At 40.0% G+C, this 14,461-nt stretch overlaps 2 long non-coding RNA genes across 2 annotated transcripts; one reads left to right on the top strand and one right to left on the bottom strand.

The window, feature by feature from the left end:
- The first annotated feature begins 8,624 nt into the window (after positions 1–8,624).
- Positions 8,625–9,754, top strand: LOC311253112. Its single transcript, XR_014621622.1, has 3 exons — positions 8,625–8,776; positions 9,086–9,264; positions 9,656–9,754. It is a non-coding gene; the product is annotated as an uncharacterized lncRNA (long non-coding RNA).
- LOC311253113 lies at positions 9,489–12,165 on the bottom strand. The gene is made up of 3 exons (XR_014621623.1): positions 11,744–12,165; positions 11,048–11,145; positions 9,489–10,099 (listed from the first exon to the last, which is right to left on the bottom strand). It is a non-coding gene; the product is annotated as an uncharacterized lncRNA (long non-coding RNA).
- Between the last annotated feature and the right edge of the window lie 2,296 nt (positions 12,166–14,461).

The following is a 14,461-nucleotide window of genomic DNA, read 5'->3' as shown; positions in this document are numbered from 1 at the left end:
GCTGCAGCAGCTCCCGCAGGAGAGCACGATCGTCCCGCTGGGCTGCCGCAATGTCCACGAGGGCCTGGGATTGCTGCTGCTGGAGCGCGGTGGTGCTCTCCTGCATTGTTGCGAGGTGCTGGAGAGCCAGCGACAGCGGCGTCTGTGCGTCCATGTTCAGTCCCTGTTCAGGCGCCAGATGTGAGCCTCAGTGCTCACTGGGGAGGGCTGGAAGGAGGAGACAGAGGCCGACGGTGAAGGTGACGCGGCTTTTATTGTCCAGGTGGGCAAACAAAAACAATGCGGCAACATAAATCACGGTATAAACGAACAAAGGAACAGCCGTCTCTCTAGGCAGAGGGCTTCCGCGTCTGCCGTCGCTGTCCGTCCCTTCTCCGGTCCTCTCACAGGACCCAGCCTACTGCAAGAGACCAGAACCAGGTTACAAGCATGCTTATATAGCTGACTGATTACCTGATTCTGTCCAGCTGTCTGAGCACCGGCTGAGCCACTCCTCCCTCTCCTCCAGCAGCCGGCGCCTCAACCACACCCCACTGCCACACTTAACATGGCATATTAATCATGCCAATCTATGTTTACTTTAAACCATTACATTTAAAATGTTATTCAACCCTACCACAGGCTTAAAAAACTAACTTTGAGGTACAGTTCGAAAGTATCATGAGAGTCAAGGGGTAAAACGAGGGTCAAATGAAGGTAGGAGGAGAGAGAGAAGGTAAGTGCAGTAGGTGCTCTTACAGGAGGAAAACCTTGATGAGCTCCTAAAAGGTACTGAAGGAGACCCCTGTTCTGACAATGTTTAATAATAATTCCACTATTGGGGACCTGTGTATGAGCACAACTCAGAATGTTATATTTGCAACAATGCTATGCAGTGATATTTTGAAGAATGCAGCAGACGAGAGATAATGTGTGTCCTTGCAGAGGATTCAATAAAGATCATGATGGGTTGCGCAGTCATAGCTAGGTGGTGTACTGGATTAAGTATGGTCTTATTTCTCTGAAGTTGAATATTTTAAAGCACTAGGAGGAGTCGAGAGCACTCCAGAGGGAGGTATTACTGACAATGTTGTAGGGGTGTGCAGAACAGCCCATATTTGTATCTGTATTTGTATTTGTCGAGGGAGGAAAAGTATTTGTATTTGTATTCGAGTAAAATTCAAAATAGGCGTAAAAATATATATATTTTTGAGTTACACTTCTAATTTTCTTTATAGTGTAAAGAAAATTAGAAGTGTAACTCCCCCCTCAACAAATACAAATACAGATACAAATATCAGCTGGTCTGCACACCCCTACAATGTTGGTAGATGGTCCAAAAGTGGTCATCAATTATCATTCACAGCTCATCAGGCTTCAGGAGAATGAAATTAAAACAACTGCAGAAATTCCAGATCATATCGGTGTCTGATCCTGGAACCTGATTGCCTAAATAACACTTTAAACTAAGCTCAAACAGAACTCATGGTGGTGGCCCCTTAGTCACTGCTAAGAAGGGTTCTGAATGCTTGGGTTTCAACAGTACATAACCCCTATACTCATCTAACTTCAATGGTTGCCAGTGAAATGTTCTGTAAATTTTCACAGAAAAACAATGGCGGAGCAAAAGCTGATGCGCTGCTATCTTGCCATTTGTGGGGTGTCTGTTAGGGCTGAACGAGTGTTTTCCACCACGGGGAACATCGTCACAAAGCAACGCTCTTCTCTGGAGCCAGAAAACTTCAATCAGCTCGTCTTTTTGGCGAACAACTTAAAAAAGTCTGCAGCCATTAACTGTAGCCTGCTAATTAGATAGCCATTAATGGCGAATTATTAGCATAGGCTTTGATTGTTTCATTGTTCGGATAACTATAGTGTTATAATGGTGTTCTAGTGATAACTGATGTGTTTGATCAATTTTACATGTCAAAAGCGCCTTGTTTTTGGTTGGCGTATTGCTGTCAGATCGCTAAACAATTAGTCAGTGAGTGGTTGGTAATGTGAAACCATCTGTTAATTGGCCTGTGGCTGGTGGCCGTGTGCTGGTTTTGAATAGACATACGAATGGACCCTACCTTTATTTATTTGTGTTTTCAGTACTTAGCCTGACTGGCTTATTTTTTATTTATTTTTGATAAGAACAGTGGATACAACCTGTCTAAGCCTATGTGTAAAGGTCTGACTCAATAAAAAAAAAAATTGACTTTTTTTCTGTCTGTTGATTGATACACTGCCCTCTGGTGGACAGAACATAGAACAACAGAAAAACGACTTTCTTTTGATACCAATATAGGTCTTACTGGAGGCATTTAATGATCAAAATATTATCAATAAATATTTGAATATATTCAAATATTAATATTAATAAACAAACAAAGTTCGAATGTGATTTTTTGGGTAAATGTCAAAGCCCTAATGCCTCCATACTGTAATTCCAACATTGCTGACATGGAACGGAGGACAATGGATTTGCAATCTAGAGGTTTGAAATACTTACAGTTTTACAAGCCTTCAGTTTGTAAAAGAAAGACATTATGTCATCCCTGGTCTTTAAACTTGAGGGTCCATGCACTCCGGACTCTGGATAACCATCTTTGAACAGCCTGTGGATTAGGGAAAGCAATTAAACAATATAGGACTCATACTGAATCCCAGAGTGCAAAATTATGCAAATATAAGTACAGTAAACAAATTTAGCTACCTGCATGACATGATACCAGCACAAAAGGATAGTGGACTCAGGGAAAATGCTCAATAAAGCATTGATTTCAGCATAGTCCTTGTCAACCATGAATGCCCTTAAAAATAATAAACATCAGCATCATCATCATAAACATCACATCATCATCATTATCCTCCTCACTGTACTTTTATTTTCAGTGAACTCCCACACATGCATTTACAAACAGTCAAGGTCATCTTCTACACCTCTAAATTTCACACTCTTAAAGAGTCACACCAGTGTTATTGAAGTCATAGCCCCATCATGCAAAAATGCATCATGCCATATTGGCCTGACATTCCACAGGTATGACTAAGGTTCTAAGGCGATGACATCCAGATGTAGTGAACAAATGAAAAGGGGCAACACAATATTGTTGGGATCAGGCAAAGACTAGTCTACATTATGTAGACACAACACTAGCCACGCTCACACCTTACACACCAGGGAAGACTGTTGGTTTCCCTGGATATAGGATTCCAAAACAGTGTAAACAAAGAAGCAATAACAGTCACAGAAATAGCAATTTGCATAGATAAAAGTTAACAAAAATGCTGTTTACCTAGGAGGACACAGGAACTGCTGTCTCAGTTGTTCAAGAGCTTTCCTCTGCCGTTCGTTGCTTAAAATGGCATACGCCACAGGAACTCCTCGTCCATGACCATCTCTTACAAGGAGAGTGAACAAGGGGAATTCGTACTGGTTGACACAGTAGGTAGTGTCCACAAACACTAGCTGCTTGCCGTACTGTGCCAGGCTCGACTTCATCATCTGTGTCTGAAGCAAAATGATCAGTTCTTGACTTGATGTGTATGGCTGTTAAAATCCACACACTAAAAACAGTTGGGTTAAAAAATAACCCAATTTTAACCCAATTGTTGGTTCAAATAAGGACCAACCCCTTTTTTGGGTTATTTTAACTCAACGGGTTGGGTTATTTTTTTCAACCCAACTTTTGGGTTGAATATTTAACCCAAAAATTGGGTTTCGAACCAACAATTGGGTTAAATTAAATAGTGTTGGGTTATTTCTTTTAAACAGAGCCTAACTTTCCCAAACTAAGTCTGTGTATTCAGTATGCCATATTTAAGAAATTTGTTCTATTTGGTGTTCTGTGGTTCCACGGGGAGCTTGAAACTGGTCTACCAATGACATCACTGATAAAGTGAATGGCAGTCATGTCACTGGCAAAGAAGTTTGGAATGATGCACCCACGGAACCCCAAATAAAAGAAAGGCATACAGAATCCACAGACGAAGATTAAAAAAATGGTGAAGCGGTCCTTTAGCTACAACTACTTATCAGAATTGTTTTCATTCCATTAAAAATATACTTGAAATCAAAAAATGAGAATGAGAATTTTAACAAGAATGTATATTTATTTTATATAAACAACTGTCAAACATTTGACAGAATTTAACTACTGCAAGTAAAAACACAATCAATCTCTAACATTAGAGAAAATTCCTTAACTCTGACTTATGGCAAACACATTTGTGAAAAACAATGGTGGTAACTCAGTTACTCAAGTCTGCAATTTAGCAGTGCCGTTTTGAAGAATTTGACTGTCTTTGACTCTGGTCCCTCTATTTCACATACCACTTGTTGGAGAAACTCCCAGGCAGGAGAACACTCCTTGGGGTAGCTGATGTCGAAGATGTAAAACGCCTTGAAACATACATCAACTGCCCCAAGGAGTGTTGGCTGCGGGAGTGCCTGGCCTGCCAGGACTACAAAAACCTGAGAGGCACATTCCTGAGGTCCTCCCAGGGCCAGGACTGATGGGTAGGGCTTGGCCTGCTGGAGATACTCCACCACATTTGTTCCAACCTAAGACAAACACAAAGAAAGACAGATAAAAGGAAGTGAATGTTGTATTGAAAGTGAATTCTCAGCAAGATAACAGATGTTCAGTTTGTGGTATAATATTGGTAAACTATATTGGTAAACTATACAACAAAGTAGTGTTGTTTTTGGCGGCCTGTTTTAATTTTAGTTTTAGTCTAGTCTTTGTTCCAAACTGTCATTTCATTTTATTAGTTTTAGTCAGGTTCATGCTCTTTTTTGTTTAGTCAAGTTTTAGTAGACTAAAACTCTGAGCATTTTAGTCTTATTTTAGTCAGAATAACCCATGCCTATTTTCGTCTAGTTTTAGTCGACGAAAACTGATGACATTTTAGTCTAGTTTTAGTCAATGATTTTAATCTATATATTTATTTTTATATTATTGTTACCTTATAGACTCAAGAATACATCCATTAGACTACAGACAGATGCTCTGCTTATTTATTTTCGGTTCCCACACACTATATGTATTTATTTATTTGTTTATTTTGGGCATGTCAATTAAATCATCATCATCACACACCATCATTTCCTGTACTTGAGAGAAATGACAAGGATTAAAAGATTATTATATGGCCCATTTTCATTCATAACAGCTTGAGGATAAGACACAAATACATTTTATTTCACTAATACGGGCTGTATAGATATGTTTGCCCCACTGCCTTACACAGAAACTTTGATGAACCAACAAATGGGCACATTACTTTTGTCATGGTCAAAAGGGGTAAAATGCTCACCTGTAAAATTCTCAATGAGATCAGGTAACTGCCACTCTGTTAACTTTGCAGCGACGAAGCTGTCTATTAAAACGACCTGGGGGGAACAAACAGAGCAATGTAGAGCTTGGCAAGAAAAGTTAACAATCGAACCCACTGCTTTACCTCTCACCACAACACACACAACTTGACTAGCAGGGTAGTTAAGCACACTGGGAACGGCCACGCCGGCACGGACACGACATTTTTTATGTTGTTTTTACCTGTTGAAGGGCCGCGTAGCTGCGTGTAGAAGAAATAAAATAGACAAGCCGTCTCTCTTGTGCTTGTGGAGCAGCTTCAATTGACTTTAATAAGCACCATTTGCTGCGGGCACCGCGCCCGTTTCCAGTGTACTTTCCGCGTAACTTTACTGTGTTGACTAGGCCGCGTTAGCCACGGCTAGCGACCAGCTAACTGCTAGTGGCCGCGGCTATCGCGGCCTAGTCACAACTTCGCTACTAGTCTAACTGTGGTATGGTTGGTCATTTTCAACAAGCCGAAACCAATGTGTGCTATAATAGAAGTTGAGACCAAAAGATGACAGAGAAGTGCGAAACAACACGGAAGCCCAAATGTTGTTTAACGAATTGTGATTAACTAGCAACGGGGACACATGGACACAAAAAAAGTTTACGTGATATCAATACTGTGCAAGCGTGTAATGTTATAGCTACAATATTCGCTAACAACATATCCATACCTTGAATACACGAGGCAAATCGTTTACGATGGAGTTCACAGGCACGGGAGAGTCAGGAGAAGCACAGGAAGCGCGAGGCGGTGATCCAAATCAAGCGAGGGAGAAGTTGAGATCGCTGCACCCCAAGTTCCAAACTCCGCCCACTGCACTTCTTCTTCTTCTTCTTCTTCTCATATGATTCCAGGCCAAAGTCACCGATATAAAGCTCCAGCATTGCCCATCGTTTACAGAGAATTTATTTCAAACGGCAGACAGCCATTGAGCCAATTTCACCACATTGAATCATAATTTATTATTATTATTATTATTATTACCACCACCAACGACTGTGTATGGTCATAGTCACAGCATGCTTAAAGGGGAACTACCGTTTTTTACAACCTGGCCCTTATTTCTAGCATAAAATACGTTGATTTACTCACCCAGACAACTTTGGTGTCATTTGGAGTCGTTCGGACGAAATTAGATCCAGTTGAGCGCCGCGTATATCCATATAATGCGAGTGATCGGGGCACTGAAGCGCAGCCTCTATGAGCATTATCTGCCACGAAACTAGTTCATTTCACCAATATTTTGTTACGATACGCTCGTGCTATTCCCCTCTGAGTCCGCCTGTTGCCTGTTATCGACATCCGGGGTCTGTAGGTTGACCTACTACCTCTGACCTGGAAGATGTCATCTCTGAGCTGCGTGTGCACCCGCGACAGCCGGCTTGTTTACCTGTAGCTGCTACTGCTAGTTTGACCCCGGATGTTAATAACAGACAAACGGTAGTTATCCTTTAAGTATTTACTTCGAGAAGGTAAAGGACGCATTTTATGTAGGAAGATGTGTGATTATAAAGTATGTTAATGAGATTACTCCATAAAATACTCCCTGTCAAGAAAAAAATTAAAGTATGACTAAAAAAAACCCACACAAGTCTCTAACCCAAAAATTGGGTTACTCCTTGAAAAACAACCCAAAAATGGTGCATAACCTTGAAAACCCAGAAATTGGGTTAAAATAGTAGCCCTATGACCCAATAAATGGGTTACTCTCTATAAAAATAACCCCAAAATTTAACTCAACACTAATAACCCATAAATTGGGTTACCAAAATAACCCAACATTTTTTAGTGTGCAACATGCTCCCGCAGTGGTAACAGGCTAATGTAAATAACCTTCCACACTTTGACTATCATTGGAGTGAAATCGTTTTCTCCTCATGACTGTCGTTTTGATGTTGTCTATGTCTCGTGGTGTGGCAAAGTATGTCCCATCATGGATGTTACTGTGTCCTCGATTCCGTGCCCATTTATGACTCTCAGACAGAATGATGTCAGGTTTTGTTGCAAGGAGCTCTTCTATCTTTCTCTTTAGTTCCGAGTCCATACAGTGTGAGTGTCCATCACGAGGATCAGCAGTGACGTGGTTATTATGCAGGTCAAAAACACGCTGAACAATCACTGTATGGCCTTGCCAATCATAATTGATTTTAAATGAAATATAGGCCTTACATCCAACATATCTGTAACTTTTACCCCTTGGATTGCCAAATCGGAGAGAGTTATATTTGAAATAACCCTTCTCTTGGTCTTTCTTTGAGGTACAGTTAAATGTACCAAATTGTCCATCAAGGCTTTTCAGTTTTCTGATAACAAAACTGTTCACATCTTCCTTTCTTGGAATTACAAAAACGTCAAGTTTTGCTTTCTTTGAACCACATTTTCTTTTTTCTTCTTCAATGATGGCCTTTTTAATAAGATCTTCCATCCCTGAAAGAAAAAAGAGCACAATTCATAAGAATTGATGAAGAAGAACAGTCCACGTCAAGATAATGACTGTCCTGGACAAAAGATAAATACAACAGTCCAGGATGAATGTAATGCTGTATCAGTCCTGAATTAACAATAAGTGGAAAGTGAGACTGACTGTCCTGGACTGGTGATGAACAATGGTCCAGGATAAATGTGATACTATATTGCTCTTGGATGAACACTGAAACTATAGAGACTAAAGATAAGTAAGAACAACAGTTCAGGATGAATGCAATGCTTCAGTCCTGGACTGAAACTTAATAAGAGGAGAGTGAGACTGTGATTGTCCTGGACTGATGAAGAAGAACAGTCCACGTCAAGATAATGACTGTCCTGGACAAAAGATAAAAACAACAGTCCAGGATGAATGTGATGCTGTATCAGTCCTGGACTGAAACTTAATGAGAGGAGAGTGAGACTGTGATTGCCCTGGACTGATGAAGAAGAACAGTCCACGTCAAGATAATGACTGTCCAGGATGAATGTGATGCTGTATCAGTACTGGATTAACAATGAGTGGAAAGTGAGACTGACTGTCCTGGACTGGTGATGAACAATTGTCCAGGATAAATGTGATGCTCTAGTGATCCTGGAGGAAAATTTTGATAGCACAGATAATGTGTGGGGTTATCGGCCTGGTCTGGATTAGCCTGTTGCCATCATTCTCTGTCAAAATTGAGGTGAGTAGCATAAGCTACAGTTAGCTATTAATGAATTAAAGCTGGGGTCTGCAAGTTGGAAAAACCATCAAGACCGTGAAAGATTTTGAAAGTATCCAGCCAGTAAACTCCGCCCCCTGCACTCAGGCCTCTCTACGAAGCCGCTCCCCCCAAACCATGAACGCGCACCGTCCGAAGACTGCCGAACACCGCCGACGGAGTCCGAGTCCTCACGAGCGGTGAGGAGGACAGCGCATCATTTTGTCTCACAACGTCCGACTACCAATAACTTTACGATGTCTCATTCACCTGTAAGTAAACACCTAATATAATCAAATTGAACGTATACAACCAACATAGCCATTGCTAGCACTGATAGCTGTCAACTTAGCTTTTTTTTTAGCATTGAGACATTGTTTTGAAAGTGGGTTTTGATGTTGTAACTCATTGCTGGTTAGCTAGCAGCAGCTGGCTATGCTAACATTAGATATGGAAAAGCTAAAACATCAAGATTAGTGGTGGGCCTGCTACGTGTTTTATTTTTTCGTTTCCCTCAGTGATTCACAGACGAACGTGAATATTGTATTGGACTCATGATGATACGATGTTTTGCATGTTAGAGCTTCCACGATGACAGCATTGTTGACTGATGATGAAGACACGCCAGAGCGAAGCACATCATCCCGTCAGAGGAGGACATGAGTGGAGGCAGAGGCCGTGGACGTGAGGGCGACAGGTCAAGGAGCAGGTGTTCATAGATCGAGTAGATCTTCAAGCTCAATGGATTGCACATGAGCAGGTCAGCATCTAAAGTAGAACATTACTGGTGCTTTTTGTCCCCTGATAACCACCTACAACTATTTGTGTTTGTACAGTATATTGACCAGGCATGTAACTTGGACACACGTGCCCTGTTCAGAATCACATGTTTTGCCAAGTAGTTTTTCACCATTTGAATTTGTGTTTTGGTGCATAACAATAAACACAGAAAGTAGAAACATGTGAAGAAAGATCAAGGGCTGGTCCTTTTTATTTTTTAATGTAATATAAACTGGGACATCTGTACAGTTTTGTCCAGGAATGTATAAAGTATTGACCATTGAAAGTGTGTATGTTTACAGTATTCTGAGGACAGTCGAGTTCTGTTCCATAAAAATATCTAATCATGTTGCTCATCTGTTGCTTTACAGGCCACAATTCAAGGACTACGTTTGGAGCAGTCACATCAAGTGCTGAACTCTGCCTGACACCTATTTATTTGTCGTTCTGTATTTACTCCTTGTTTTGCATCATCTCTAACTTGTTTGAATAAAGTCTTGAAAATGATAAATGCCTTTTCTTTACACTTCCAGCATAAACAACCATCCCATTACAGTTCTTACACTTTACATGATGCACTAATAATAACAACTGAATTAGGTAAGACTCTTGTTTATTCCATTTCTTGGAACACATGTAAGTAAATAAAACTACAAATATAGTATACAAATAGTATACCTTTTATCGTTTACACAATATACAGTACAATTAGCATAAACAACTATATACAGGAAGGACATCCAGAGGTTTCTTGACTGGTTATGCTGTTGATGTCGGTGCTGTCTCAATCCCCTACTGTCTTGGCAGCAACTGTCCTGTAGAAAGAACACAATTACTATCTGACAGTAAATGCAGCTTTTCAAGGCCCTTGAAATTAATTTCAATTTATTATAACACCACAACCTGAGTTGCATTTTATACAGTGACAAATATTCCTGAAAACAACCAGAAATAGTCTCTGTTACATCAGAATTGTGCCATTTACAGTCATTTCATATTTACCAATTCTACTTTTTGAGGGGTGAGCAAAATGTAACTTTCAGAGTAATTTACATAGTTTCACATTCTCATTGTTTTTTCTATGCATTTTTATAGTAGTGTGTACAAGCTCTACTTGCTGGACTTCTTGTTGTACACCTTAGAGTACCTGGCCTAAGAGAAAGGAATGTCATCCTCTGCAAAAAATTATAATAATTACTGAAAACTGGATAAGGATGGAGAACTCAATGTGTTTACAGGACATAAAGTTACATCTAAATGTGTTTATGGGGCATAAAAATGTTATTGATTCGCTCAAAGACAACACAGGACTGTTGCTATGTAAAAAAAAAATGAAGTCTGGGGTTAGGTGGGTGATGGGAAGCTTATGTGATGGTGGCAAGCGATTATTTATAGGGATTGTCAGGTGCATTCTGTGTTTCCCACATTCTGCTATGGTCAGCTGACAGTCAGATGATGAACTGAAATGCAAAGTCTATTTTCTTTTAAAAAATGTCTTACTAATATGCAATAGTCTCAAGCAGTAGGCCAACATGTGACTGCTAGGACCAGTACTTGAAGCATTTTCCTGGTGCAGCTAAAGAAATGATGTAATTCCTTTTCCTATTGTATCCCTGCTAAGGAGCACATTCATGCACATAGAGCAAACCAACTTGATATGAAAGAAGGACACATGCATACATGAAATGTTTCCATCAAAGACACATATTACATGAATAACAGTGGTTTGATCCATGTTGCTATCAGCATCAAGTTACACTCACCTGTCAGAGAGACTCTGCAGTAAGAGTGGAAACATCAGGGCATGGTTCTGCTCTGAACTGACGCTTCAAGGCTGGAAGTTGATGCGTCCCTCTCATAACTATAGGACACAGAAATAGGCAACATCAGCACATTTCTAAAACGTCTAGTTCAAAGGCTATAAGAATGAACATCACATAAGTACCATCTTACAACAGCGGCTCACAAATACAATGCAAACCACAATCACAGATGTATGTAATCTTCCTATGACCTCTGAACAGTGGACTTGGCCTTTCACATGTGTTGCACACAAGAACTAGTCCGCCCTCACATACAGCTCGTCTGGCTAATGTCCAAACAGCCCAGAGTAGCAGTGTATGTGTGAACACTGCTGTATGGATCAGATCCACAATATATGTAAACGTTGGTCTGCGTGTAAACGGTGACGTCACATGTAAATATGTTTCATACGGCAGCAGTCTGTTATTTTAGCTAGCTAGCTAGCTAACGTCAGCTACAACCGGCTAACGTTAGCTAGCTAGCTGGAAAATGGAAACATTTCAACGTTAGCTAGCTAGCTAACGTTAGCTACAACCGGCTAACGTAAGTGTTGGGTGAATACATGCGACAGCAACATAAGGAGCTAACGTTAGCTACGTTGACTACATAATGCAGAGTAATGATACATTTCCCCAACAAAACAAACCAGCTCTTACCTGTCCAACAGAGACACAGCTACCATGGCGTCCGTCCTCAGGTCTTCGACTCCTTCAGTTGTCAACATCACTGAAAACCCGCTCCGATATTGACTCGTTTTACTTCTTGCACTGTCTAACTTCTTTTCTTGATAGCCTTCTTGAGTTTATTCTCTCTTTTCTGTCTCTGTTCAGCAGTGTAAGCTGCTGTAGGTAGCGCTGGTGATGAGAAGTGTGGCTGTAGTTTCTCCGCCAGTCTCGTCGTAAACAGTCCGCCATAGCTCCTGTGTAGAAAGCCGGTCACGCGCAATGACTGCTGCGCAGACTCAGCAGAGGGTGGGGCGGGTGGTCAGGTAAGGGCACATTGATTGACAGGTAGTCCGTCCATACAACATCCTCGGGCCGTTAACAAGGATTGGGAGACGTTTTTACAGCCCTGGAGCTGCCAGAGATAATGGACTTATTTAGTTTTTTTTTCAAATTATTTAATATTTTGATTGCTGTCAGGATGTTAAGAAATGTTATACAAATATGATAAATCATGCTTTTGTACCGAATTGCAGACCCAAGCTTTAACTAGTAACAGCAATTATTTACATTAGCCTGTTTCCCTGCTAACGGTTAACAAAGCTACGTACAACGCATCCTATTCAGAAATATTATGAACTCTGCTGCTTCACCACTCTGCCCTAAATAACTACGCATTTTTATCAAGGCAAAATGCAGTATCTGACAGTAATTCTGAATATTTCCCAAGGCAATAACTGCACAGTTGACCCGCTGTTCACTTTTCTGGCTAGTTTTAACAGTTAACAGCTAACAATCGGCTAGTTGCTAGTTGTTAGCAAATTAGCTACCTTATCCAACACTGAAAACATTCACCTACCTGCTTATTAAGACTTTTTTTCTCGCAAATGTTTTAAAACCAAGCAAAAGTCTTAGCTAGGCTAACAATTGGCTAGTTGCTAATTGTTAGCAAATTAGCTACCTTATCCAACACTGAAAACATAAGCCTACTTGCTCATTAAGCCTTTTTTTTTCTCGCAAATGTTTTAAAAACAACCAAAAGTCTAGAATGGTACAGCAAAGTTCTTGAAATGGTCTTCACTTTTTGGTGAAATGAAGGCAGACTACAGAAAAGGCGGGTTGTTCGTTTGCTGATCTGAATTTTTCATGTCGCACTGTCAATGACATCACAACCCCTGATTGGTTGGTTATTTTTTATTTTATTTTTTTTAAACTTTATTTTTAAGAAGTTTTACAGTATATATGGAAACAAGAGGAAAAAAAAGAACATGGAAAGGGGCACCGATGGAGAAAACAAATTACACAGAGGGGAAATGAATCAATATGTCATGTACTTTTTAAGAGATAGGGCTGGGTCCAGGTTTTAAAGACATTTCAGTTCTTTTAGTTCTATTTACCCACAGTCTTTCCTTCATATCGTAAAGCATAAAGTACCACATGTACTCAAACAAAAAATAATCAGTCACATTAGTAAATGTTAACTGTGTCCTGTTGTGATGAGGGAACACTTATTCCAGAAGAGTTGTCCATTTCCTCCAGTATGTAGTGAATTTATCCATGCACAGGTTCAAGGAGAAAGTCAGTTTTTCCATGTCATATATTTCTTTCACAATTGCAATCCACTCCTCTTTCGATGGGGGGTCTTTTGATAACCACCTTCTCGTAATAGCTTTTTTACTGGCTACCATCATTATTTTAATCAAATATTTATCAGTGACATTGATTGTAGGGGAGATATTACCAAGATAGATTGTACAAAAATCGTGTTCAAACTGAAAGCCTACCACTGATTTCATTTTCTCCACAATATCTCGCCAGTAGGGTTGTATAATCGGACAGTCCCAAAAGACATGGAAATGATCCGCCTGAGTATTTCCACACTCTCTCCAACACCTTCCATAACTTGGGTGGCCTTTCTGATGCTGTTTAATTTTGGGAGTAATAAAAAAACGAATCATATTTTTCCACGAAAATTCCCTCCAATGACCAGAACTGGAAGTGCTCGTTTGAGTTTTACCGATGTTTAACCAGTCATCTTCTGAAATGGTTATTTTTGCTTCTTTTTCCCAGATGGATTTAACATAAAGAGTGGAAAAGCCATTGAATGACTGTAAACTGGAGTATATTCGGGTAATCAGTTTCCGGTTTAATTTAGATTTGTATGCATCAATCAAAATGTTAACTAAATCAGAACTACCTTCCTCTGTTGTTTTTATATCACAGTTAAAATGAGCTCTAACTTGAAGATATCTGAAGAAGTCTTGGTTTTCTAAGTCATAATTATCTTTAAGTTTTTGAAAACAATGTAGTCTCCCTTTATCAGAAATAAGACAGTATGTTGTGATACCTTTGAACAGCCACTGTTTAAAACGCCCATCTATTTGGGCGGGTTTAAAATCCTTATCATGCGCCACCCATCGTAATATTTTGATATGATTTTCCAGTTTGTTTTTATGACATTCTGCAAACCAAATGTTTAGGGTTGTTTTTGTCCAATCATTTAAGTTTTGTTTATGCAATAGGTATAGGTTCCTGTCTCCAAGCACGGTCTGAAGGGGAATGTCCACTTGACTTAGTTCTAGATTTTTCCATTTAGCATTATAATATGGGTCGCACAAATAAATCAAGTATCTAAGCTGTGCAGCTTTGTAATAATTCTCTATGTTTGGAAGAGATAGCCCTCCCTTTTCCTTGGACAGTTGCAATGTTTTG

The sequence above is a fragment of the Pagrus pagrus genome (genome assembly GCF_965226575.1).
Source record: "Pagrus pagrus genome assembly, chromosome: 24".
NCBI lineage: Eukaryota > Metazoa > Chordata > Actinopteri > Spariformes > Sparidae > Pagrus > Pagrus pagrus.
This window is presented reverse-complemented; position numbering and strand designations above follow the sequence as displayed.